At 41.3% G+C, this 26579-nt stretch overlaps 1 long non-coding RNA gene across 2 annotated transcripts in view; it reads left to right on the top strand.

Annotated features, from left to right (window-relative positions):
- The first annotated feature begins 5995 nt into the window (after positions 1–5995).
- Positions 5996–26579, top strand: part of LOC142601786 (uncharacterized) — a 36152-nt gene continuing 15568 nt past the window's right edge. Inside the window, exons 1-3 of one of the 2 annotated variants that reach the window (XR_012835428.1) lie at positions 5996–6079; positions 6717–6941; positions 25408–25514. This is a non-coding gene — a long non-coding RNA (uncharacterized LOC142601786). Of the gene's footprint in view, positions 6080–6716; positions 6942–25228; positions 25308–25407; positions 25515–26579 lie in introns of those variants that run through there. The other variant, XR_012835429.1, reaches the window with a different exon arrangement.

The following is a 26579-nucleotide window of genomic DNA, read 5'->3' as shown; positions in this document are numbered from 1 at the left end:
GACTTGTGTCTTGCTTTTTTCTGCTTGGGTGGGGGAAGGGAAGGAAGAAACATACCAGAAAAGAAAAAAAAAGGTCTTCTAAACTCAATTTCATCTTGTGTAAGAATTGGTCGGTGAATGCTACTTTAGCATATTCCTCTACAAACACTTGTTTGCCAGCTCACCTGATGGGAAAAGCTGCTGTCTGCTAGCGCAAGAAAGACTCTTGCTGAATGCTAGAATTAAGTTTGTGAATTCTGTGAATTACGATAATGCTTCTATTCCAATAGATAACTTGTGAGAAACAAGGTAATGCAAAAATTTCCAATTTAATGTCGGTGCAGAAATTAAATAGGTAGGCTCAATGCTACTATCATGTAAATAGTTAACATTATAGTAATATTTTACAGGTTGCATAATTTTGCCCTGCATGAAGAAAACTGGTAATTTAGCACTTCAGTCTGTGTAAAAAATATTGCACCTGTGCAAGTTTTTCTGATACTGTGCTATTTATTCAGAATAGAGTCAACAGAAGCTTTCTTTTTACCTTTAGATGACCATGCTTACCCAAATTATAGGGCAGTCTTGGTTTGTGGGGTTTTTGTTTGGTTGGTTTTTGGTTGTTTGGGGTTTGTTTTGTTTGTTTTTTGTTGGGTTTTTTTTAAGAAAATAGGACTTCCACTCAGCGTTTTTTTAAAAGGACAATACAGCTTCAAAGGCAACTGACATCCTTTTCCAGAACCATTCCACATTTTTCTTTCTTCTACTTGTTAACACATATTTTTCTGTGATACACCCACTTGTCTTGGGACTGCTTTGCAAGGCCCAGTTTGTAATTATACTTGGCTTTGGACTTGAGAAGTTTTAATGGATGGTTGCTTTTATGTCCTCTATGAGGCCCAGATGTAGCAGGAGGATTGGGTTGGCTACAGACCACTGGGATATCTGCAACTTCACATCCCTCTTGTTGATCCTGGAGCTCCTGGGCGGATCAGTGTGTGCTGCTGATATGGAATATAGTTGCTCAGCTTGTACCCAGCCATTGTAGGTAAATGAGCCCTCGCTCTTCTCTCATAAAGGAGGAAATGACACAATACCTGTTCTCAAAATATAGTCCAGGGACATAAAGTCCTGTTATTCTTCATCAGATTCAGGTTGAAGAGGGGATTAATAGCTTAGCCTCACTTTTTTGTCAATGTAGTATTGTAACATATGTATTTATTTTCTTATGCTGGAGGAATAGCATCTCAAACCTAAAAGGTAATATCTATGCCACTGAGCACCAACTGTCTCTGCAAAACTATGGACTATTGAAAGTACCTGCATCAGTTAGTGGAAACGAATGAACTTTTTCTTGAGATCATGGAGGGCTTACATCTCTTGCAGCCTGAGTTAGATCTTAGTTATGTAAAAGTGGAGAGGCTGCTCAGGTGGGGGACAGTGGCTGGGGGGAAAAAAAAATGCTGTTAAAACAGCTGAAGCTGGATGTTTGTGTGAAATCCAACTTTTCAGGCTTTTTCAGTTCTAAATTGTAACACAAGGTGGCAGTGTATGTCATCATTAGTAATTTCTATGGCAGTGCTCTCAAGAAACTGAGGCACAGGATGGAAAAACTAGTTGATGTCACATTGGCAAATATTGGTGCACATCCCAGCTTCTGTAGAGTAGGGACGCTTTGAAGTACTGAGATTTTTAATGGTGCGAGAAAACTAATTTTATAGCATTTGCTTTCACTAGTAGATGGGGAAGAAAGTAAGCTTTATTCTCTACTAACAAAGCTGTTCAAAGAGTGATACGTGAATGACGTGCTTCTCTTTATTTTTAAATTCTGGGTTAAGAGAACAGAAGAAGTCCTTTTGCGTTTGAGGAATGTATGTATGTATTTGTAATATCCTTCAAAGATATGTCTTATGCTCCATCATGGTATATCAATACAACTGACATGATACACATTACACAGAAAGTATGAAGAATGGGTCTCCATGGATCTGCTGTTGTTGCACCTTCATGAGAACTTAAAGGCAAGTCGTGTTTTTCTAAATTTGTAATTAAGTGAAGACAAGCATAGACAAGTCTGGGACCCAGGAGATTTGAAAGTACTGGCTTCAGTTCTACCACTTTTGTGGCCTTGGGCAAATGAGTTAGTTACTGTTACTCCATTCATTAAATGGTTTTATTAAGGCTTTTCTGAATTAGAAGCATGTTGCTCAATGCCTAAATAAGTAGCTATGTGAAGTCTGTTTAGGTGCAACACTACAACCTCCTATTGGAAGCACAGTGTTCTGCACTGGTATTTGTGGCATTCAGATGGGTTCAATCCAGATAAAATACATTCAAAGGTAACTTTGAGTAGAGGTGACCTCTATAAACAATACTCCATGACTGAGTAAATTTGAGTTGTTCATGAGAGTTGGAAGGGGGAACAGTTCCACCTTTGAACGTAGGCTACTTTGATAACTGCAGTGTAACTTGTTCCCCTATTCCTTACTCAATCTGTATGAAAGATGAATATCTAAGCTGTGGAGGTGACTGGTGATACATCTGTTTTAGGCCTGTCTGCTGATATCAGTGTTGCTGAATCTGAGGCTGCAGTACTTTTTCAGACATTTCCTTAATGGAAGAGGAAATTAATTGCACAAAATGTTTGTATCTTGAACATTGTTGATACTGGATGCTCTAAGACAGCTCTTAGACAGGGATGTCTCATCTCTGCTTGACGTTCACTATTGCTGCTTTCTGAGGTAATGTGACTGTTCAAAAGTCTTCAGCACGCTTTTTTGGTGTGGCATCATTGGTACTTAAAACTGTGTAGTTGAGGTTCAGCAAGCTGGCAACACAAATCTCACCAGACCCTGAGAAGAAGATTGCTGTGTTTGAAAATTAATTCCCATAGTGACTGTTGGGTGCGTGGGCGTTCAGTGTGCTCACTGCTACTCAAAAAGGTTTTGCAAGTTGCTTTCTGTTTCGGTGAAAGGTTAGCCTTTAGTGTGGATCCTCATGTATCATGATGGAGAAATTTGTGCTTAATGTTTATTGGGGTAAAAGTTTACACTAATATTCACAATTTCAAACATCTCCCAGTACAAATGAAGGTGTGCAACTTATAATTGAAGAAGCTATTATTAAAAAAACCCAACCAAATAAAAAAAAAACCACCAAACTGCCAACTCTGCTTGCTATGTTGTAACGTACAGCTGAGCAGGATTAGGTGTGCAGTATCTTTGTTGTCTTTGGCTCTTTCTCTGTATTTAAACCTCCAGGAAATCTGAAGACTGAAACCTTTGGTAGGGGAATTCTCTGAAGTCACAGAAGTGTTGATTTGGGATGTCTGCCTTCCTCTTCCTGTCCATCAGAACTTTTCCAAAAAATTCCAGTTTTCCAAGTTGTAAATGCCTTCCTAATCGCCAACAACTTGTCTGTCTTCTGTTACCACATTCATCATTAACTGCAAATGTTAAAGAATCATAAAAATGTTGTATCTTGTACTGCTGCTACAGGCAGCTGATAAGTGTTGTTGAAAGGAGGTTGTTTTTCTCTTCTCTTCTATTTTCCCCACTGAACAAAGAAGTAACAATACCAAACCTGTGGGCCTCATTTCTATTCTTCACAGGTTTATGTGTTTAGTTTGGGCTTTGCTGCTGCTTTTAGCTGTGCAATTGGGCCTCTCCCAGCTCAGTGCTTAGAGATGTGGAAGAAACTACCTATTAATGCACTCTAGATCTTCATAAACTGTTGAAAAACATGCCAGGTAAACCTATGTTATCCTATAATTGTACTCTTGGGGTTTTACTGGTTTGCTTATAAAGGTGATAGGTAGAAATGGGATTTTAAAGTGGATGGTGTCTAATTTCTATCTCTGTGGAAAACATAAAACAAAAGGGGAGAAGGTGTATATTGATTGTGTCTTCTCTGATATATTTGTCTTGGTGATGTTTTTTGCTGTTTCACTGGGTATTATTTGATCAGAAATACGTAGTTTCATTGTGTTGTTAGTGGCTCTTTAGGCAGAGTTGCCAGGAGAGCAGACTGTGTGTAGTCCAGATGTTTGTTTAACCTAAGTTTTCCTTCCAGTATGTCTGTGTTGCAGAAGTACAGCAATCCACAGGTATGCATAGATGCAATGTGTTAAGGGATCTACTGGACTGTTGTTTTCTGGAAATCACCCAAAGGTAAACCTCCACCAGTGATGAGCGTTCAGGAATCTCGTGTCCACTCTTAACCTCCATTTTCTTCACCAGTTTTTCTGGAAGTTGAACAGGAAAGTAAAAACAACATCTCTGTGGCAATGCTGTAATACCCATAAGCTGACAATTTCAGATTTGTTAACTGGCAAGGAATATATGAAAAGGTAATGTTTTTGCTGCAAATAGATGGCAAGCTGGACATAAGTACTATAAAGAGAGGAGGTGGTGGGCAGATGTAGTATCTAGGAAGAAAAAGTTGTGCCTACTATTAAATGGAAGAATAAATAAAAATCTATACTGATGTACTCACAAATGATCATGTCACATTGCATAAACTAGCATGCATTCTACACCAAGTATGTCACTCAACCAGCTTATACAAGTTTGATTTTTCTGAGGGAAAGATGTCTAGACTTGTTTTCCCATTCTGGTTTCCTTTAAACAGGCTGTTTACTCAAATCAAGTTAGTGCAATAGTTTGTGCTCATTTTGGGGTTGTTTTTTCTTGCATGCAAGCAGCATGATGTTGTCTAAGATTGTTATGCTTGTGACTGAAATACAAGATTTGAATCCAGGGCTCTGCAGTGGAAAAGCTGGAATGCTGAACTCATCAGACCAGACGAGTGTATTGCTGCCTGCTGTTGCTTCAGTAGACTTCATGCTGCAAAGCACTCATCTGCATCAGCTTATGGGAGGGTGGTTCCATATTAACTGGAAATACATAATTAACAAAGCCCTCTTCCTCCAAAAGGGGAAAAAAGCAGGAATCAAGTAACTTGAAGTCAGATATTTGAACTTAGATACCTTGTCTCATACGTTCTGTCTGCAAGACCTTATACAAGATTTTGTCTATCTATTGCTTGGCCGCTAAATGGATTCTACAGTATTGCTAAAGGCATTTAAGTTGAGGTTTTCAGGGTTTTTTGGTTGGTTTGTTTTAAGTTAAGGGAAAATTGGAAGCAGTCAGTTTGTGAGAGGTCCTCTTGGGACAATCTTAACAGACTAACAGGGAAAGACAAGTTTTAAGTAACATTACATCAGCCTCTTCACTTACATATATTGACTATATCTGGGTATGAGCTCTTTGCTCTAGTGAGTGAATTCTCGAGGCTGGAAGCAAGACCACAGTTATATAGTCTTGCTGACTGTGAAAGATGTGATTACTGGAACTGTTTCTTGAAAGTGGGAGGAGAAGAGAGGGCCCTAGTACACTAGTATCTAACTAGCAACAATACTGTTGCCTTTATCCTTTCATGCAAGGTCCCCTCTTAAATTTCTTAATGGGTGTACTCTTACTTTCTATAACAGTCTGCAGATAAAGTCTTTGTCTTCTAGTTAACAAGTAAACAAACTTTTCATTTGAAGAGAGTAATGAAAGTGCAGTTTGCTACCTTTTATCTTATATGAGGCTTCTACTTATTCCTTTGTCCTATCAATCTATCTTATAAGCTTTAAACAGTATTGTCTCTTTCCTTCCTAGACTGTGTACATGTCTGAAAAGTCCATTTAAAGAATTAATGAACCTTTTCAGTAATGTGACTGTGGTTCATGTCACTTGCCCAAGCCATTTTGTGGTCTGCAGTGAAATTGTTTCAGTCATTCATTCTCCTCAGCTGCCTCTGAGCCTTTGTGTCATTTACATTGGTCATACTTTACATATTTCACCGGGTGGGGAAACTTTCTGAAGACTGTCTTGCAGAAAGTCCTATCCTTTCTGTATTATGAGTTATGATCTTTGAGTCAAGAGGCATGAAGTTGTGTATTGACTTCTTTTTTTTCGTTTTTTTCTTTTTTTTTTTTTTTAATCAAACCCACGCCCCCCCACCCCCCAAACAACAAACTTCTGGGACTGCCTGTAGTCTTCAAGTATAATCCTGGGAAGAGCTGGCATAAAGTCTGTGAAGATATACTGAGTGGGTAGGAACAGAATTGTAAAGCAAAAGGCTTAAGTCTGTTACATGATATGTTGCTCCTTATCGATACTACAGGGCTTTTGTTTAACACCTAGAAAAGCAGTTAATTGAGCAACTGCCAGATAAAGTTGTAAGTACATCACTCAACTTCTCCGTACTGTGTTTTGCTGCTTTGTAAAGTGGTACAGAAACATAAATGGTAGTTGAGTGCTGGTGAAAGAGTTATGTAAATGCACATGTGAAGTCATAAGAGGTTTCAGATGTTTCTGAAATTCTCTGCTGAGCTACAACTGGGGACATAATGCTAGATAGCGAGGTGAATGAGTGGAAATGCAAGAATTAAGCAGGTCAGTGTACTGATTACACGGTGTGAGAAATAATCTTGCCACATCAGAACTGTTACTGTCTATTCAAAATATTCCTTATTTCAATTCATTCAAAGACCACCAACTGTGATAGTTATGGAACTGCTTGTCTGAAATCCATTTTTAACCTGTCTTAACAATTGGGCAGTCAAAACCTGGTCACAGCTGAGTTACTGGAGAGAGTTGGCATGTTCTCATGAGGTCTGAACTTTCAGTCTCTCACTTGTGTCAGTGTTAGCCAGTATAGCCTAATTGTTTTTCTCTTTCTTTGTGCAGATGCCTTTTTTGGACACTAATCTACACTTGTGTAATAGGAGCATCATCTCTACATGCCTTGGAACATCTTAAGCGTAGGAGTCAGGGGCTTGAATGGATTAGGCATTGGCAGAGACGTAGATCTTGGCAATGCCTTGAGCAAGGACGTGGTAATCTATGATGCATGCAAGTAGACTAAACATGGAAGAGGAGTCTTAAAATGTTGAAGTCATTACCCATACAAAGGTATGTTTCTCCTTTGGGTTGGAATCCTTTAAATGATGTGGTGTAGGAACTGATAAGGTCTGGCATAACCTTGCTACCAGTTCTCTTTTCTCATACCAGCAATATGTCAGTATGACATGGTATGATATTACAGGAGAAGCATTTATTAAAAACAGCTGGAACCCAAATAGTTTTAGATCACAATCTCCAGACTGGCTGGCTGATTTTCCTTCTTGCCCAGGTTCTTTTTAAAAAAAAAAACAAAAAAACAAAACAAAACAAAAACCAAACTGAAACAAACAAACAAAAAAACCCCACACCAAGCAAACCCACATATTTAAACTGGGAGATTATCATCTATATGCTGGATTTGGTTTTGATGCCAGTTGACACTTTGTAATGTTTAACCGTTGGTGACTTAAGCAATCTTGAATGTTGCTGTAATACAGAATCACCCAAACAAAAGTAGCCCAGTGCGGAAACAGTGCAGCTGGTTGAGAAATTGTGGAAGTGATAATGTTTTGAAATGACTGGGAGAAAAAAAAAAAAAAAAACAACACAAAACCTAATTCTTTTGGGGTATTGCCTGGAATGCGTTTTGTGTGTTAGATTGGAGGAGATAATGCAGCATAAGTGTGGAAAAACAAGTATTTTACTTAGTTATGTGTGTAAATATGGATGCTCTGTTTTAATGTGTAATGATCTAAAATGGTATTGGTCTTAAAAGGTAACATTATTTCAAATGTGCAAGGCTTAACATTGCACAGAGATGACTTCTTAAAATTCTACTTCCTCTTTATTTCTTTTTTTATTGTGGTAACACTTTTATAGGCCTAAACTTCATAAGAAGTATGATTTCATGGCCATGGTGAGCAAATGCGCTCTGGACAACTTCAGTCGTATCTTGTATGGTAACCAAAATTAGGTAGCTGTGGGTAAATGAAAGGAAAAAAATAGCTATTTTTAAGTTCTTTAAAAAAAAAAAAAGAAAAGGTGGGGCAGTGGGTTCTTCATCCTAAGGTCTTTAGCAATTTCTTTTTGTGTTTTAACTTCATTTGTAAAGCATGTAAAAGATGATTGTTGTAAATCTTCAATGCAAGCTTTTGGGGCCTACAACTCTCTGGAAATGTATTGCTTTCTTTTGGTAACAGACTTTGATTTAATCCACTTAATTTCTTAAGTAGCTTTTGCTTTAACCTGCTGACAGTATGTTGGCTTTATTGTTACAATTCAGTAGCTCATCACTGCACTGAGAATTAGTCTTTCCTTAGAAAGATTATTAATGTATATCTGAACTGTGGTAAAGCTATCTCCAAGCTGACACTGGTGTACAACTGGAACAAATGAGGCAGGAAAGACGTGAGGGAACTAAGACTTTACTCCATTTTACAGAAGAAGCATCAGCACGGAGATGAAGCAGCTTTGCCCCAGCTACAGCGCAAGTCTGAAATGGGGTTGGAAATTGAACCCTATTTTCCAGAGGCCTGAGTCAGTGACTGAATTACAAGCCTGTCTTTTACGTTGTGAGGATTTATGCAAGAACTATCACTGGATAAAAGAGGAGAAGCACTGTGAAACATTAGACTCTTGCATCATGGTGATTTTTGGCACTAAATGTTCTATTCCTTGTCTGTTTACTCTTACCACCTCCCAGAGCATCTCATTGATCCTTCTTGCTCCTACAGACCTTCTGGCTGAGATTCTCTGGAAATACCTGAGGAGCGATTGGGTTGTGTAAGTGGTAATGTGCTCCAGAGGCTTTTTGACAGCAGAACTTATGAATTAATACTCTGGGTTTTGGTTTGTTCAGTTCAACTGTTACCTCATGGGTGCCTGAAATGCCACCATCGCACCACAGTGTTTCTTATCGTGTGTGGACAGCTGCGTGGATGAAAATGGATGGAGTGCCCCCATGCTGTAGTCAGACCATGTTGTGAGTAAGCTCGGTGGGGTCAGAATGAAGTAAACCTCCTAGTTCTCTAAACAGCATTGGATGAGAGGAGGAGGAGAGGTCTGGTGTTTCTTAGCTCATGCATTCCTGGCATAGTAATGGCATATCCTGTGCTGGAGGAGGAGATTGCTGGGATGGATAGGCGCTACGGATTTCCTAATCTGTTGTAATCTCTCTTGGTAGATTCTCATAAATCAGGAAACATGTACCTCACAGCTGTGGCCAGATTGCAATCCAGACCCTTAGTGCTCAGTTTTCTATGGGTTGTTTTCAACTCTTGCTCCTGGCTGTAGTAGCTTTGTCTTTTGTCTTACCATGTCGGGGTATCAGGTTAATCTGGTTGCTGTTTTCCATCACACATGACCACATTTCCTTGCAGGAATAGGAATTGTCAAGTTACCCTAAAACCAAGCATCACTTTTGTACTTCTGAAAGACAGCTTAGCCATTATTAAGTACTCCTTTTATACCCCTGAAGGGTGCTTGGTCTTTAGAGCATGGAACAGGCCTATGGGGAGAATTTACCTCTGAAAGGTGTCATGCAGAAGTTTAGCAGTAACTATTAAGTGAGGTGATGGGAACATTAAATGCTAATTAATGGTGTAGGTTACATTCTGAGATCAGTATTGCACGGACTGGCTACCTGGTGCAGTATTACCATCCTATGTGTGAAGAAGTGAATCAGCTGGCTTATGTGTTTAATGCTTAAGAAAGTCTAAAGGTGCAGGACCTCATGTAGTTCAGCTATGGTATAAATTGTCTACTATGTAGAATGGCAATGGTTTTTACCCACAAAAAATGAATTTCCAGGAAAGCATGTGACTTACTTTGTTTGCTTTACTTTTGCTTAATAGAAAGAAACTGAGAGCTTTCAGCAGCAGCAGAAAGTTTTGCATTGAGTGAGGATCCTTGTCTCATAGCAGATGTACTCATTTGCATGGGAGTGAGCTAATTTCCAATGATCAACTCAGAATGAGTTCATCTAACTCAGCTGCTAAATCTGCCCTTTCCCGCTGAGAAGTGTAGAGAGAGTTGAAATCATCTACTTCTGTGCAAACACAAGTGAAGGAGACCAGGTATATGCGAAGGGCTTGGCCAAGTGTGTTTAAGCATCTTGGTCTGGTGGGATAGCTTTATTCCAATAGAATGAAAAGTTTCCTTTTAAAGCTTTTTATTGAGAATTCACTATGAAATTTGACACTTTAAAAAAAAAAAAAAAGTCTTCCAGTGTCTTGGCCTTCAGGTGAGAAAATAATCTTCCCTTTATACCACCAAGACAGGATACTGGATGCTACATTTCTGTCAGGAGTGTGTGATGCTTTTAGATCACTTATGAGCTGCCATAATCTGTGCAGAAGATGAAAACATATCAGTTGCTGTGTTTTGGCCAAAGTGGACTTGCTAGTATCGCAAAAGCTGTAACTTTTTTAGTGGTGATGAGACTCAAAGGTTAACCTGAAACCTTTGTTCACTTAGGTGCAATTTGGTTTGCCTTTTTGTCTGTGTAACCAAGGCAGATGCTTGGTTACATTGAAAACCTGGGTTTCAAAATATACTAGATATGAATTTCACCTGTTGAAAACACAAAGCTAATTTGTGTGGATCCTGTCCTTCTGGAGTGTGAAAGTTATGTCCTGCTTTTCCTCTAGGATAAATTGCTGAAATACTTCTGCTCCATTTTGTAGTGGTGTTCTGGCAGTCGCTTGTTGAAGCCGTCCAGGAAAGGAAATGCTCTGGCCATAGTGAGAGTGGTGTGGCCAGTACAGAAGTTCATGTGCTTCTTGGCCAAGTGAGCTTCCTTTTTTATGTTTGCTATCATCTTCCCCTGCTGTTTTCCATTGCCAACACTAGATGCTTTCTCATGTTTAGGGATCAGGATCAGGAATGTCTTAAATTTTATCCAAATTTTAAATAATTTCCAGTTCTTTGTCCCTGTTACACCATGCATGGTGTCTCAGTGGTCATATCTCAAAGGACAAGTAAGTTCTTTGAGCAGTACTTAGCAGCTGCACTCTCTGGGAGAAAAAAGTGGTGAATTTTCAGGTAACAATAAAGCTGCAAATGCAGTTTGATGCTATTCCTGTCAAAATAAATGGTACAACCAAGAAGGCATCAAAAAGAATGCTACAAATTCTATCTGGTTCCTTAAGGCAATTAACCAGTGGTGCTGCTAGCCAGGAACAGATGAGAAAAACAGATGACAAACAGTCATTTTATGAGTTTGGCTGGAACTTTAATTGCATTTCTCCCTGTGTTAATTAAGAAAATGAATGTTTAACACAGACCAATGAAGACTGGTAGCATGCTCTAGACAGGGCTCCTGGTGCAGCTTCCTGCCACTGCTGGCAGTGCTTTTGGGAGACACGAGGTGGCGATCGGGGAAGTCTGCACCCAGCACTGATAATCAGGAAATGGGCATTTTGCAGGGGTTTTGGCTTCCCCTTCAAATTTTGAACTTGACTCAATTCTGTATGACTTAGTCTGGTCTGATGCTTCAAGGAGACAGACTCGGGCCATGCCTCTTGCAAGATGCCACCTCCCTGCCACCCTGCCTGCTGCGTTCGTATGCCAGCCCAGTTGCAGACATGAAGTGTGGGCTACGATTTTCTTGGTGATTGTGGTTTCTAGTGAGCCCTGAAATCTGGTAGGGTAGTGAAGTCTAACACACGTTACAGCCTCGGCATCCTTTTAGATGCTCTCTAGCATCTTCCCTGTACCACCTCCAGGGTTGTGGCCGGCTCTCCGGTGCTCTCTCAGAGCTGCTGCACTACTTGGCAATAGATGATGACAGAGTTGATGTTTCTATTTTATTGGGCAGGAGGGTTAATGACTTCCTCATTTTAGTATTGTAAGGCTGGAAAGCCTGCAAGGGGAATTTTAGTTCTGAAGGCTGCACATGAACATGTCTGCATTGCCAGGCTTGAAAAGTTTGATAGTCTCTTTAGTCAGAGGCTGAACTGAGGAAGGCTGCAGAGCAGGAATGCCGGACAGTATGGAAGTCTCCAGTTCAACCTCCTGCTCTAAGCAGGGTCAGCTCTGAGATCAGATTGGGTTACTTGGGTCTTTATCCCATTTGGCCTTAAATCTTTTAGGATGGAGAATGCAACCTCTCTGGGCAATCTGTTCATTGATTTATTGGTTGTAATAAATTGGCATGTTATTAATAATTATTATTATTGTTCATTTATTTTCTAGCCTTTAGGCTCATTTTTCATGTCTCTGTGCTTTCTCCCTGTATTGGTAGAAGCAATCTCATGGCTTCTAAGCCAGTTCTGGGGGAACAGTGGGGATCAAGTCATTCTCTTCAAGAATTTGCAAGTGAAACAGCATGGAAAATTAGGAACAGCAATTTCTTTAAGTATGTTCCATCCCTTTGTTTAAAACTCCCACTGTCTTTTCCTGCTTCTTTCTCCTTACATGGTTCCCCACTCACTCCTGTGGCAGTGGTAGAGGATGGAGAACTGTGTTTTTCATGTATCTTGGGCTGCTGTTAGAAACTTTGCAGGACCTGTAGATATCTCAAACCATTTGATGCTTCTTCTAGTAAGCTAGATATTACCTCAAATCCTGAGGAACTGAAGGATAGGGGCGATGAGAAGAGGATCCATATCTCCTGTTTCTACGTACTGCAGTAAGCAGCTTTTCCTGACAATTTGTATTCATATAACGTATTTCAGATGTTGAACGCTGGATGGTGACACGCCTGGCTTACATCAGCCTTGAGGTAGACATTATGTTCTTGCGGCAGGTCGTTCCACTTTGTGACAACAGGGTTGTGAGCATTGTAGTGTTTATTCGTGGTGAAATAGTGTATTAACTCTGCATGTGGAGTGATATGTCTGTTAATATTGTCTCAGGCTGGTTTTGTTGATGAGGAGCCTTGTTTCATTTTGGCTACATCATGGCTGTCTCAGGCCTTTCCCTTTTTAACTTGTGTAAGTTACATTAAGGAAATAATAAATAAATGGCAATGGGCTTTCCCTGGCTGAAATTAGTTGTTGACCTTAGACTACCATGAGCTACATCTACAAAAAGCCCCCGCTGATTTTCCTGGTGGGCTTGAGGAAGCCTCTGAGCAGCTTTTTGTGAGTTAGTGTTTGGAGGAGGAGTAGCGAGGATGGTGTGAATGTTATGTGTTTTGCTACACGAGCTGATGATTGCTTGAATGAGTGGACTTCCTGATTCAGAGGTAAAGAATGAATGGTCTGTCCTCATAGTTTCAATTTTATTATAAAAGGTACTTTAGCAGCTCCGTGGTGTCTGTAGCCCCACGCAAGTGCTGCCTAGACAATTGTTTCCACTGCTTGAGAAAAAGTCCATCTGACGCACCAATGGGAAGTCAACACTTTCAGTTCATTAAAGCGAGCATCTATGAGTGTATGTACTCAGCTGAGAATGTCTCAGCCTCTAAGGAGGCTCTGAAAAAGACTTGAACTTTAAAAGCTTCCATTGTCTGAAGGCACAGGCTGTTCCAGCTTAGTTCCCTCCTGCTCTAGCACTGGGACTAAGTCTGTAGTTGCTATTTGACGGTTGCAGCAGCCTTGCTTTATTGCTTGACCTTGCTTTATTTAAAAATAATAATTAAAACTGTTGCTTTATGTGTTTGCAAGATAATGATGAGTTTGGAACACATAAAAAGTTATCTGCGTGATGGTTCAGTGAAGTGGCCTTTAGAGAGAACTGATGATAGACTCATGTTTTACTCATTTTCCTAACATTTGTCTGGTTTGTTCTCTTTGCAGAGCTAATATCTCTGTGTTTGCAGGCTAGCTGTTTCAAATTAGTTATTACTGTGATGCAAGCAGTTCTGGAAGGTGCCCTGTAGGAGCTTTTTTTCCCCTATTTTGTTCTAATGGTTGCTTTGACATTACATCAAAACAATGCCACTTGACAATGCAGCAGGATAATGATGACCTCTAGAAAAGGTTTCTTAATACATTAGCAATTGCATCCTACAGACCATACTTAAAAGGAGCTCAGATGTTCTTGGAAAAGTTAGCAAACACAAACAGCAGGATAGGGTGTCTTCCACTTGGAAGTTGTTACAGCCTTTTCCATCCTCAATGAGTTTACTGTACTGCTGAAACAATGGACATGCTTACTGTAAGGGCTTGGAGGCTTTTTAATATTAGACTACTATAAGATTAAATATTCACCCACCCAATCTCTCATGTTGACCGCTTGGTAATAGAGGGAAGCAATGATCTTAACAGCTTTTCTGATATGGTTTAGAGGGCAGCACTATGTTTGGCCTCATCTTGTTCTCACCTGAGGTATTGGTATCTGAAAACATAACTCTAGGGATGTCAGCATCTGACAGTATAGTGTATATGTATAAGAACTGTTAGTGGGCTTCAAATGACCACTTCTAGTACGCATTGTTATGTCTTCTGTCTTTAAATATAGCAGCTTTTCAGCTTTGTCACAGCTGTGGCTAAGATGATAGGCTGAGATGACACTTCCACCTTGATTTTTCTTTAGATAGCAAAAGAGTATGGTGATCCATGGGAATGTATAATCAAGACTAGTTCAGGTTAGAAGGGACCTTTTGCAGGTCATCTAGTCCAGCTTCCTGCTGTCTTCTGTGATGTCTGATCATTCTCTACTCTGGGTCATGCTTCACTTGCACGGCCTCTGCCACTGCCTTCAGGGAGGTCTAAGAGCAGACCTTCCCAACCACGTAAACGTTTTATACCTTGGCCTTTTTTAGTGCCCTTTGTCCGTGGACCAACATTTTCCTTGCTGCTGAGATACTTCTTGTTGCCTTTTGCACCCCTTCCATGATTCAACTCCAGCCAAGCTTTTGCTTTCCTGTCCTCCTATGTACTCAGGCATTGCCTCCATATTCCTTCTAAACAGCCTGTCCCCACTTCCACCTCCTGTCCACTTCCTTTTAGTGTTCGAGCTCAGTTTGAGCTCAGTCAGGAGTTCCCCCTCGGGCAGAGCTGGCCCCCTGCCATGTTAACTTGACTTCCTGCGTATCAGAGCAGGCTGTTCTGCTGTGAGTGTTTGTCCTTGGAGATCAACCGGCCCTCGTAGGTCCCTTTGCCTCAGATGGGATCCTGCCTACCAGTTCCCTGAACAAGCCCAGATTTGCTTTTTCCAAAGTTCAAGATCTTTATTCTGTTACCTGCCTACCTCACTTCTTTCAGGATTTTTGTATCACCATCTTATGATTGCTTCACAGCTTTAACTAGTTCATCTTGATTAATGAGTAGCAGATTGAGCAGAGTGCCTCTCCTAACTGACTTGTCTATCAGGTTTTCTCAAAACATTGTCCTCCAGGATTACTCTCTTGGATTGCTTGCACCCTTCCTTGTTGCCCTCCCAGCAGATACCAGGATGGTGAAAACCACCAGAGAAAGAAACAGCGCCTGTAATCAACAGGCTTCTCCCAGCTGATTACAGCTGATTTCATCCACTTTCTCTTGGTTTTGATGGCCTGTAGCAGACACCTATCACACTATTATGCTTGTTGGCCTGCTCTTATCCTCACCCATAAGTTTTTGACTAGTTTCTCACCTATTTCTTTGCAGATCTCTGCACGTTCAGGTCACTTCTTTGCAGAGAGCACAGCCCCAAGCTCTGTTTTCTTTTTTTTCCTTCCTGAAGAGCCATCATCCATCACAGCCCTGCAGTCACATAAACTATCCCACTGCATCTCTAGTCCTGGAGATATCGTAGCTTTGTGTCTGCACTTCCGATTTTTTCTGTTCTGCAGCATTTGTTTGTGTGCCGGCCCTTCAGAGTGACCCCGTGTGATACCCCTTGAGAGCAGGAGCGGGAGAGTGTTGGGAAAAGATTAGGGTCGCTGGTGCTATTTGTTCCTTAATTTTACTTTTCCATGGAACTGGTCCTGATGTGACAGCGTGAATATTTTTGTGAAGGAAAGGAGCTACCCCACTGCTGTAGGAAATGTCAGGAATATTGCTCCCAAGTATTGTTATATCCTGGGAAAAGACTTTTTGTAACCCCTTTCTAGGACCAAGTGAACGAGCACACAGAGATACAGGCATTTCTAATCTGGCTCTTTCATATGCAACTTCTATGACATCGGGCGGGTTTGTGTACCTGTAGAATGATGCTGGTCTACCTTTTATGGTTTGGTCATTGTTTAAGACAGTTTCCAAATATGCTAAATTCCAGATGCTTTACTTCTAATACATTCTTTCACCTACTTAACACAGTTGTACAAACATATGTGTGTATTCTGTCTCTCAGAACTTCTGTTCAGCCTTCTTAAAGCAGATTGTGCTTTTCTTCAGTATTTTTCCATATGGTGGACACTAACTGTCCCACAGTGGATTTGAGAATTATGAGGAAGAATGGTGGAAAATTTTTTTTCTTCCTCTCTCCAGTGTAAGCGAGCAGAATCAGCTGGCATTGGTTCCGTACTTCCTTCTCCACTTCTCAGAAGCTGGAAGACTGCAGTTCCCTCCTCCCACATCCTCATCTCTACTCAGATGTGTGCAGCTATTGATGATTATAAGTCTTTTTTTTTCACGTCCAGGGTTCTTCAGGTGAATTCCACCCAGGCTGTGATAGCTCCTAAACTGTGCCCTGACTATCTGAAGAGGAACCATCCTAGAACAATTGCTAGGAGCTCAGTGCACACTTCCCCTGAGTACTTCTCCATAGCTGTGCAAGTTACTATGTGCTCAATGGCTCTAGTATCTCAGTAACTTCTCTTTGGCCTTTCTCTTTGAGGGAGTTCTGCTGTACACAGTTCAAGACATCCTTTCAAAAGAGAAACTAGCCAGTCATTGTGGCATCTTATGTCTGTCCGTCCCCCTAAAAAAATATTCTATCCCCTGTCAAATGGATTTCTCTTATGCTGGTTAAAACTCAAGAGATGTCTCTGTGTTCTGTAACACATTGTGAACTGTGTGCTTCTATAGCACAGTAATTGTTTACTTTGTCACACCTATAGCTGTGCTGTGTTCTCTGCGCTATACAGCTGCTGTGACCAGATTGCTCAGTTTTGTGCTCTCCTTTACTGTATCTGCCTGTAGCTGGGAGAGTGTGTCTTGCAAGGCTTGGCTGTGGTGAAAACATTGCAATAAAATAGACTGGAGACTGATGGCAGCTGTAAAACCTTGGGATGGAGTGCCTTGCTGTGTCATTTTATTGCATGCAGCCTGTTACTAGGCAGACGTGAATATGGAAACAGTCCGTTATTAGTGGAATCACTTTAAATAAGAGTAGACCTTTTCACATGCTTTTACAGTACAGGAATATCTTACTGTAACTTCCTCAGCTACCGCTTATCTGAGAGCATGTATGTCGTGATGAAATCACATTTTTCTTGTTTCTGTTGTTAAAGATTACCAGAGTCAGGTTTTTTTGGTAACTTCACTTTCTGATCTGCAGTGTAATGGCCACTCTGTCCTTGCCTATTTGTCCCATGTTCAATACAGGTGCCAAGACTTCACATGCCAATTGTAGATTCCTTTCCTCTTCTTTAATTAATACTTTTTCATCCGTTTTATCAAACCTCTGACTTCTTCCTGCCTGTCAGCTCCTTAAAACATAATCTAACAAGTCACCGTGTACATTAATGGTGGTATGCTGCAGTAACAGAGTGTTTGGTCCGAAGTAACTTTTAAATACCCAGGTCTGACTCCATTCAGTCTCATGTGCACACTTACCTTTCCGCACCCACTGTTATGTTAAGCTTTATCCCCCTCCCCTGCCAAGCCAGCTTCACCCTGTGAGCTAGCCTGTGCTCTCTGAGCTCCCAGTGCATCAGCTGCATACCTCCGCTCCTGGAGCATCACGTTCTGCAGAGGTGCACAGAGGAAGGGCCTTGCTTCTCAGCGTGCTGCTGCTTTGTCCTGTCTGATGACTGCCATTCAGCAGGAAGGAAACGCAGCTACCAGAGAGCATATCTGTGCTGTGGAAAGTAGACCTGAGCCACAGTGGGAGGCCAAAGGAATAAAGAGAGACCCTGAACCCAGACAGCCTCTCTGCTGCAGGCACAATACGCCTGAGCTTCAGCCTTGGCTCAGCTCATCCTCAGTTGAAGCAAATACAGAGCTCCTGTATTAGAGGAAATGAATGGTTGGGAGCTCCAGCAAAGGAGGAAGGGTTTTTCTTAGGCTTTCTTATCTCTGCAGCGTACCTCCATGTAGAGAGTGCCTGGTGTACTGATATCTCCTTCACTGCAGCAATCTTGGCCCCAGCTAAGTCCACCTACACTTTCAGTAAAGGAACAGTCTCCTAGTGATGATACTGTTATAAATATGCAGCCATAGCATGTATGTGAGGCAGCTGAACTGATGATTTGCTGGAGAGAGTCATTTCTTAACTTTGAGTGCTCTTATATGTGCAACCTTAATAACCTTTCACTGTAGCTCATGCTAGTAAACAAGTACCAAAAAAAAAAAGTGCTCTGATAAGATTATTTTGCACTTGGATTGCACTTTTTGTATACCCATTCATGCTGAGGGCATGCATGACATTCGTAAGGTCAACAGGAGGGTAAACTGTGGAGTTAAATGACTCACTGAAAGCAATACAAAAAGTCACTGTTAGATCATGGAGCATCCCTATCTTCTCCATGGGATCCTTTTCGTGTTCAAACCAGAGACGTATTTAAATACAGACTAAATAATTTTGTAGCAATAGTGAAACACAGAAGTTGCTCATCTGTCAAGCTAGCGGCGCCTGTCTGTGTTAGTATGGGCTAATCATTATTCCTAAGAAGGGTTTTCCTGTTATGAGAAGAAGAGATACTTGTTTCATTCGGAACAAGAGATTTTTTTAAAAGAAAACTTTACCTTGCTACTGTAATGTAGTTGCAAATACAAGTTTAAAAAAAACTTCATGCAATTTGAATGCTAAATGTGAATGTATTTGGAACTACAGTCAAACAGGGTCTGTCACTTGGTTGAAAGACTGTAATGTTTGAAACATGTTTAAGAAATGTGCTGATTATGTTGAAAAATGCTCTGTACTTCATTTCTTACAGGATAAATCTATCACCTGCTACAGAAGACTTTCTCATTTAATATTTTGATTTTAATATTTAAGTAAGCTTTTCTGACTTAACGTTTTGAAAAATGACAGCATGGGGAAAAGCTTTCTCCTGCAACTTTCCTGCAAAACACTGGTCAGATGAAGGTCTTTCAACCAGCTGATATTTCTCCATTTTTAGTGTTTGATTCTGCTCTAGTTCTTAGCAGAGCAATCATAATTTGAAGCTTGTTAGGTGCCTGTGGTTTCCAGTGGTGCAAATGTAATGTAAAGCTGGAGTTCAGCCTAATGGATGCAGCGTTCTGTGTTTTTTCACTGCTAGAAAATGAATTTGAGCCATGAGGCATGGCAGAGGGGAAGATCAGTTCGTTGTCATTTAAGAGCCATTAATCTGATATAAACGCTTTTCGTCTTCTAGCTGATCTCTTTGAAATGTTGCGTAGTTCTAAGTGTCAAAACCGACTGAAGCAGACAAACCATATGCCTGTGTTATTTCTGCAAGCTACACATTTCTCAATTACGGCTTTTGAGCCGGAGCAAATACAGAACACCTCTGCTACAGGCAGCGTTGAGGCTAACCTCTGCTCTTGACCATGAGATTTCTAAACCCTCGTGGTTAAGGCTAGTACTGCTAATGAGGCACAAAGGGTATCCCACTAACAATTTCCACACCTCATTTGTCTTCCCTGCTATGCAGAAGACCTGCTTAAAATATCAGCATCCTTCAACCACAGTCTGGTTGTGGTGGCTTAACCTTGCAATAGCTCTAGCCAGCTTGGTAATTCCAGCCCACCGTTCATGCATAGCTTGCTCATCTCGACGGGGGCATTCCCATGCATGGCTCCCATGCTGACAGCAGGTGTCTGTCTTTGTTCCTGTCTAGAAGGATTTTCATCTTTGGGTGCAGCCCCAGCTCCATAAAGTTGCTGATGAAATTCCCGTTGACTTCAGTAGGTTTTGGCATTCCCCAGTTGTTCTTTTCTTCATGCCTACGTTCATTCAGCATGTATTCAGCTCTGGTTTCATGTTCAGCTCTCTTCTCTTCCTCCTCCACTCTTGTCTCCTTAAAAGATGATAGAGGCCCAGAAATAGCACCTTCTGCAGTCTTCAGAGGGGTTATTTTGTGGTTTCCTGGAGAGTCTAAGCTTGTGTCTAGCTTGCTTGTCAGTCTTTTTTATTTTTTTTTTCCCTCTCTTTTGAAACTTATATGCTGAAGGCCCAGCCTCACAGGAAACCATCTTTAACCAAACCACAGCAGCAGAATTATCACATTTACCCCCCTCCCCAAAACTGTCTGAGAGATCACATAGGTGGCACAGTTTTACAACCCTAAGAATTTCGCTGCTTTGCAATGGGAATGCACACACTGGGTAGGAAATCCCAAGATGTTCCACTGTCTCTGCCTCAAAGGGCCAACACTTGTTAGGCTCACATCAATTCCTCTTGGGGTTTTGGGGTGGGGTTTTTTGCTGGCTGAGGGGAGGAGGGACATTGCTTCTACCTTCATCACAGTGAACTTCAAAACAGCAGGAGCTCTTTTTCAGGTTGTGCATGTGCTGAAGATGTTGCACTTCAAGGTCATGCTGGGTTTTGCCTAGAGAGGACAAATTCAGACGCTAGCTGGAACCTTTTTGAAGTTGCCGTTTGCTGCCTGCCGTCATGATCCTTTTCTTTCCTGTGTCTGTGGCTTTCTATTTTTACTAAGATGTAAGCTCACTTAGCATCAGTACAGAGTCAGGGATTCCTTCACTTACTCCCAAAACAGGGCATCACTAGTGTGTGCTGGTTATTTGTAGTTGTATTCTCTATTCATCTTTGTCCTCCACAAGTCTTTATGGTTGGGTTTGGGTTTTTTCTGCTAAAAGGTAATGCTACCTGTCAGCCACTTTAACATGCTATTTCTGATTTTAGATAATGCTGTTATATTGGCTAGTAACGTACTGAACACAAACAGAAGATCACTGAAAATATCCTTCTCAATAATGGTGAGAGTTTCATATTTGATTGAGCTCTCTAGTTTTAAAAACCACTTTTTAGCAAAAAATGTGTATCACTGCTGTTTAAGTGGTAACTCTCCATGGGATCAGGAGAAACAAAAGTCTATGTTTTCCCTGTGCCGTAGCCTATTTTATGTGCATGAAAGACATCATAAGTTGTGTTGTATTCACTTTTTGGGCTGTTAAAGGATGGTAGTCAATCATTAGCTCCATTTCATGGTACCAAGGAATCATTTGAACAAAACACAAAAGAGGTACCATAGTAACACCAAGTCAGAACAGGAACTTGGAATTTATGTTGAAAAGTCTTGACCCCGTCTTGTCCAGAAGTTAACGAGCACCTGAAGCTGTTCCTGTTTTCTCTCTCACATCCAGGAACATTTGCACAGAAATTACAACATCCTCATAGAACAATAACATAACTTTTTCTGATAAAACAATGAGGCCTTTTAGATAAAATAAGAAACTGTGGGTTTGCATGACACTCCAGCTCATCCGTTGGAAGGCTTTCTTCCTTTGCGATTCCTTTTGTTTAATTTGGTCTCCTCAGAATTCTCAAGTTTATCTGAATTTTCCAACTTTCCTCTTATTTATCCAGCTTTTGGAGTTCATTGTCTGGACTAATTCCACCTCTCTCCTTTGTTCTCAAGATCTGTAACAAGTTAGCAGAAGGCCGAATTCTGCTTCTCGTGTTGCTTGACCACATAAGAAATTACTTTTCCTACCCTTTTTAAATTAGTATTTATTTCCTATAATAAATAATATCTTTCTTATAATCTCTTTAGGTCTTTTCGCTATACTGCTTTTTTTTTTTTTTTGTAGCATGCTGAACAAATTATATTTGCATTAAGGGTTTGGTTTGTTTTTTTTTTTTCTCTCCTCCAGTGTCTTTTCTGTGTTTGTCTATACCTTCCTTGAAGGTAAACTTCTCTCTCTCGCTCTTTCCAAGACCTTGGAAAGAAGCTGTGTGTGGGTATGGCACAGCTGCCTTTCCTGCAGATGCCCTGCTGGTGCTTGTTGCGGGCAGGATCTCAGATGGGGTGGTTATTCAGTTTGCCTTCACAGGGCAGTAGTGAGCAGGAATAAGAGGCGAGCCCATGGGCAGACCTTGCTGACCTGGAGAACCCTTCTCAGCCCTCACCATTTGGGGGCTGGGGCAGGTTTGGAGATGGACGTTCTCTACACGCTGTGACTGCAGCCTCCCCTTTCCCTTGTGTGATCATGGCTGCAAGTGGGAGCTCACCTGTGTGTAATACCTGCTCTGTAGTCTCCACCGCAGTTAGCAGTCAGCATCTTCCACAAGCTCCAAAGTCTTTGTCCTCTCTTCTGCTGGCAAGGAAAAGGACCAAAACCAGTTGGATTTAACACTTCAGAGCAGAGAAACCCAACGATGCATGTATGGAGAGATAACATATTGTCTTTCCTATTTTTCTCTTCCCTCATCCTTCCCCTTGAGTTTTTGCAGGGTTGCTCATTGTTACCATGAACATCTCTGTCTTGGACTGGTGGCTTGTGCCAGAGTGAAAAAGAAAACAGTTTAGAAGTATGAGGAGCCTCCTAGGGCAGGGGAACGGAGAGATTTGTGTAGGACAAGGGTGATTTGGTGTAGTGAACATAGCAACTGTGGTCTTTCTTTTGTCCATGCACTGCTTCAACGCTGTCCTGCATCTCCAAAGCCTTCACACCTCTGTCCCTGGGGCTCAGGAAGATGATCTCAGAAAGATGATCTGAAGATTTGTCTTTGTTCATGGCTCATACCATGGTTTGTGGTAACACCTGAAGCCTGTTTATGGTTCATACCTCTGCCATTTTTGGACAAACAGTCCCCTGGTCATGGAGGGGGACAAGCAGCACCAGGAACCTGTTCGGGAGGGGTGACACAACCCACATGGCTGTATGATATCAGACTGGCTGCATCACTGCGAGATAACGTCTGGCACACGGCAGCTCTGACCGCAGGTACATAATTCAGTTGCTGGATGTGGGGAGACAGGGGGGAAAACCCAGAAGAATTTTAAAATCTGCTTGAAAAAAAAAGAAAAAGCTCTTGGCCCTCTGGCTGCACACTGAACCAGAAAAAACCTGCACACGTAATAGTTCAAGTAACAAGCTATAAAAGAGGCCACACTGAGATGAAAGATTTTTTTTTTCTTTTGACATGAGCTACCAGTGATGAAAACTGCCGGAGGATGTCGCAGTCGATGACTTAAGGATGGAATTTCCACATTGCTTCTGGGTCCTCTTGGTTATGCAGAGTGACGCCAGCCCTTTGAGGTTACTTGAACGCTGATGGTTTTGTAACAGCCTTTAACGTGCAGGGATTTTATTTTGGACATCAGCGCTGCTATCTCGGGAGTGGATTTGAATGACGTTTCCACGTTCCTGTCCAGAAAACATGAGAAATCCTCTCCTGTTCCTGTATGGTCAGAGGAGGCTGGGGAGAGGAGAGGGCTTGGTTAGCTCTCTGAAGGAATGAATGAATGAAACCGCCCCTGCAATGTCACATTACCCGCTGTGTTTAGAGATGCTCTTTGGAGCACTTCCAGAGATGGGCTTTATCTTCCAGGAATGAAGAGCTGTGTATCACTCTCTGTGTTTGCATTTCCCAGTAATGCTGCTGTGATTTTGCTTCTAATTGCTCTGAGCAGACATGAGCAGAGCTGCCCAGCGGTCGGTAGCAGGGTAATAACAAAAGCAGCTGTCATTTCTGTAAGAGGTCCATGTGGCTGGTAGTTTGCTTTGAAAGTGAAGACCTCAAGACTCACTCCTGCTCTTCTGATGCACTCGGCGGATGTGTTTAAAGTTGTTTAAATGAAAAAAGTAGGTTTCCTCAGCCCTAATTTCAGGATTTCAGTTCCTCGTGTTATTGGTGGTTTCACCAGGTCAATACTGAAATAGGTCACCTGAGGTAACTCTTCTTCTAACTTCTAGGAGGATTTTTTAACCTATTTATTACAGGCATAAAATATGTCCCAATTTAAGTGACATAAAGGCATTATGGTATTGCAGTGACTAATGGGACTCTAATGTTGCTCCTTCATTCCCGGGATGGTTTGAAAGCCCCTGGTCAAACAAAAGTTAAGCAGGACGTGATGAGTGTTCCCTATTGCCACAAGTTTTTGTGACATGAAAAGTTTAAAAACACAATGTTCTAGGAAAAATTTGCAGCTGTGGCAGTAAACACTTCTTCTAGCTGTCACTCCAGGTTTCATGATAAATCGGTGTTCCTATGTGTATGCACGTGCCCCCGGTCATGGCTACTTGCAAAACTTGTTTGAATAAATTAGTGCAGTGTCTATTATGCTTTCCCAGGCAGCTGTGTTGTCCTCTGGCTCTCTTTAATAAGCAAGATTCTCAGCTTCCTGTGCCGCGTCCTCGGGCGCCGCAGCATGCTGCGCGTGGTGAAATCAGGGAATTTCAGTGAGCCGGAGAAGGAAGTGAACATACTGTCCTCCTGCGTGGCCGTGGTCAAAAGTACCCGGGTAAAATTGGGGGGGGGTGAGGTTGTTCAAAAAACTGTGGGAAACGACGCTTTTTCTTCAGCAGATAGATGCAAAGTGTCTGGATTTTCAAAAGTAAAAATCTCCAGCGGTGGAGTTTTGCGAACCTGACACAGCTGTGGTGTCTGCGTGCCTTTTGGTTAAGGTTAACTCTGAAGCAAATGCCATGTTATACAGCTAGCAGGTGGTTAACCAAAGGGAATTTCACTTTGCTGCAGAGATGGGAAACCACAATACATTTGTCTTCCTCCAGGTTATTCAGTGGGCATTCAGAGAAAAAATCCTGGGGGTGGAGGATGTGGGGAAGATACTAAAAATTTCAAGTTTAGGTTCCTTTAGTCCATTCAGAGACTCTGTAACAAATCTATGAGGCGGGTGGAGAGGGATGTGTTGTGCAACAGATACCTTTAAGAGCTCCCCTGTCTTGTTAGCAGCATCAAGATGTGTAATCAGACTGTAGTCAAGTATATCTGTTGTAAAGGGCACTAATTCCAAGTACCTTCACCACATGATGCATTTATAGTAAGGCTATTAAAATGGATGCCTCAAAAAGGTCCCTTTTAAAAGAAACAATGGAAAACTGGAGGGTTTGGACTATTTGCTTTGTGCTGATAAACTGGGGTCCACTCTTACTGAATGGCGAACACTAAGCAAAATGTTGTTGCTTCTGTTGAACACACTAGCTGAAGGTGGCCTGAAAATAAAATCCAACTGGTGATGGCTTAGGGGGTTTTTTAAATAAAAAATTAGAATTCTTACAGGGATTTTAAGGGAAGGAGGCAAGGTAGGTGAATAGCCAGAAACTATTTCTGCTTGCTTTGTACCATAGGGAAGTCTGTCCTTTCAGTTGGATTGCTACCTGGATTTTCTTTTTGGTGTGTTTTACAGAAATAAATTGGGTAAATGGTATCTGGATCCAGAAGAGCATCATGCAATGTCAGACAGTAATTTCAGTATGTCTACAGGTAGTTATGTTGCAATGGTGTTACATGTGCACCAGCAGGTAATTTACAGTCGTGGAAATTAATTACATCATCTACTAATCTGATTTCTTTTCTCTGTCAGCTTTCCAGATCTTCAGAGACAGCTAGAATGAACAAGACTACAATCAATTGTACAATCCCCCAGACCAAGATGGACTTTCTGTAGGAATCTCCCAGAAACAAGAAGAGGTACAGAGCTTTGTTCCCTTCCTCTACGTGCTAATGCAAGAATGTGAAAACTGCAGTCCTTGATAAAGGGTCTAGGATCAGCCTCTGACAGAGGCCAGTAGTGAATAATATAGTGATGACCGTATATTTGCTCTGTTTCTAATGTTATTTCCTTGAGGATTCCCTGCTGGCTTTCATCAGCCAGTGATTTAGGGACTTCCTGAGCCAGATGCTGCATCCACACTTGTGCTTAAAGCCAACAGACCTCTCTTCCTTCAGTTCTTCTGATCCTTTTTGAAATCATTTATCCTTTTGCCATCCAAAACATCTCATGGCAGTGAGTTCCCAAATCTGATCATACCTTTTTTTACTCAGTAACTCTTTGTTTTGTCTTTTCTTTGGTTGGGTTTTTTCCCCACTTCGTACTGAATTCTTGCATTATGAAAACCAGCAAGTACTAATCCACTGTTCACCACCTTGTTCACTCATGACTTTATAAGCCTCAGACATCAGTCATCTCTCTTCCTACGTAAGAGGTTTGAGCTTATTTAATCTTTCCTTGTGCAGAAGCCTTTCTGTATCTCTCTATCTGGTTCCCTTTCTATATATTTTGTATGTTGTTGTTTATTAGAAGGCAACCCAAGCTGTACAGTGGTGATGAGAAAGGGATTTAGAAGTTAGCACAATGTCTTTGGTTTCTGTCTCTAATTCCCAACTTCTTTTTGTCTTTGTCGTGGAACCTGGTATGTTCAGAGACCTTAAAACTAACATAGAAATGGCAAGGGATGTACGTTTCCTGAATGACTCACAAAAGATGCTCTGCCTGTAAGCGCTAGTTCAGACTTTCTGTGGAAGGACATGCCAATACATATCAGTTAAGACAGGGATTTGTGATTTTTTTAAAAGCTAACTTGCTAGAAAGGAAGAGGAGGATGGCTCGATGTTGTTAAGTTATAGTCGTTGGGCCTCTCCAAGTTCCATGCCTGTTTCCCTCCACTTCTCTCTCCCCTTCCAAATGACACAGCTCTGAGAAACAGAAAGGAGAAATCTTCCCTAAGACTGTTTTGGTTCCTTTTCTGATTCCAA

The sequence above is a fragment of the Balearica regulorum genome, chromosome 4 (genome assembly GCF_011004875.1).
Source record: "Balearica regulorum gibbericeps isolate bBalReg1 chromosome 4, bBalReg1.pri, whole genome shotgun sequence".
NCBI lineage: Eukaryota > Metazoa > Chordata > Aves > Gruiformes > Gruidae > Balearica > Balearica regulorum.
Note: the sequence above shows the minus strand (reverse complement) of the source record. Positions and strands in the feature narration are given on the sequence as shown.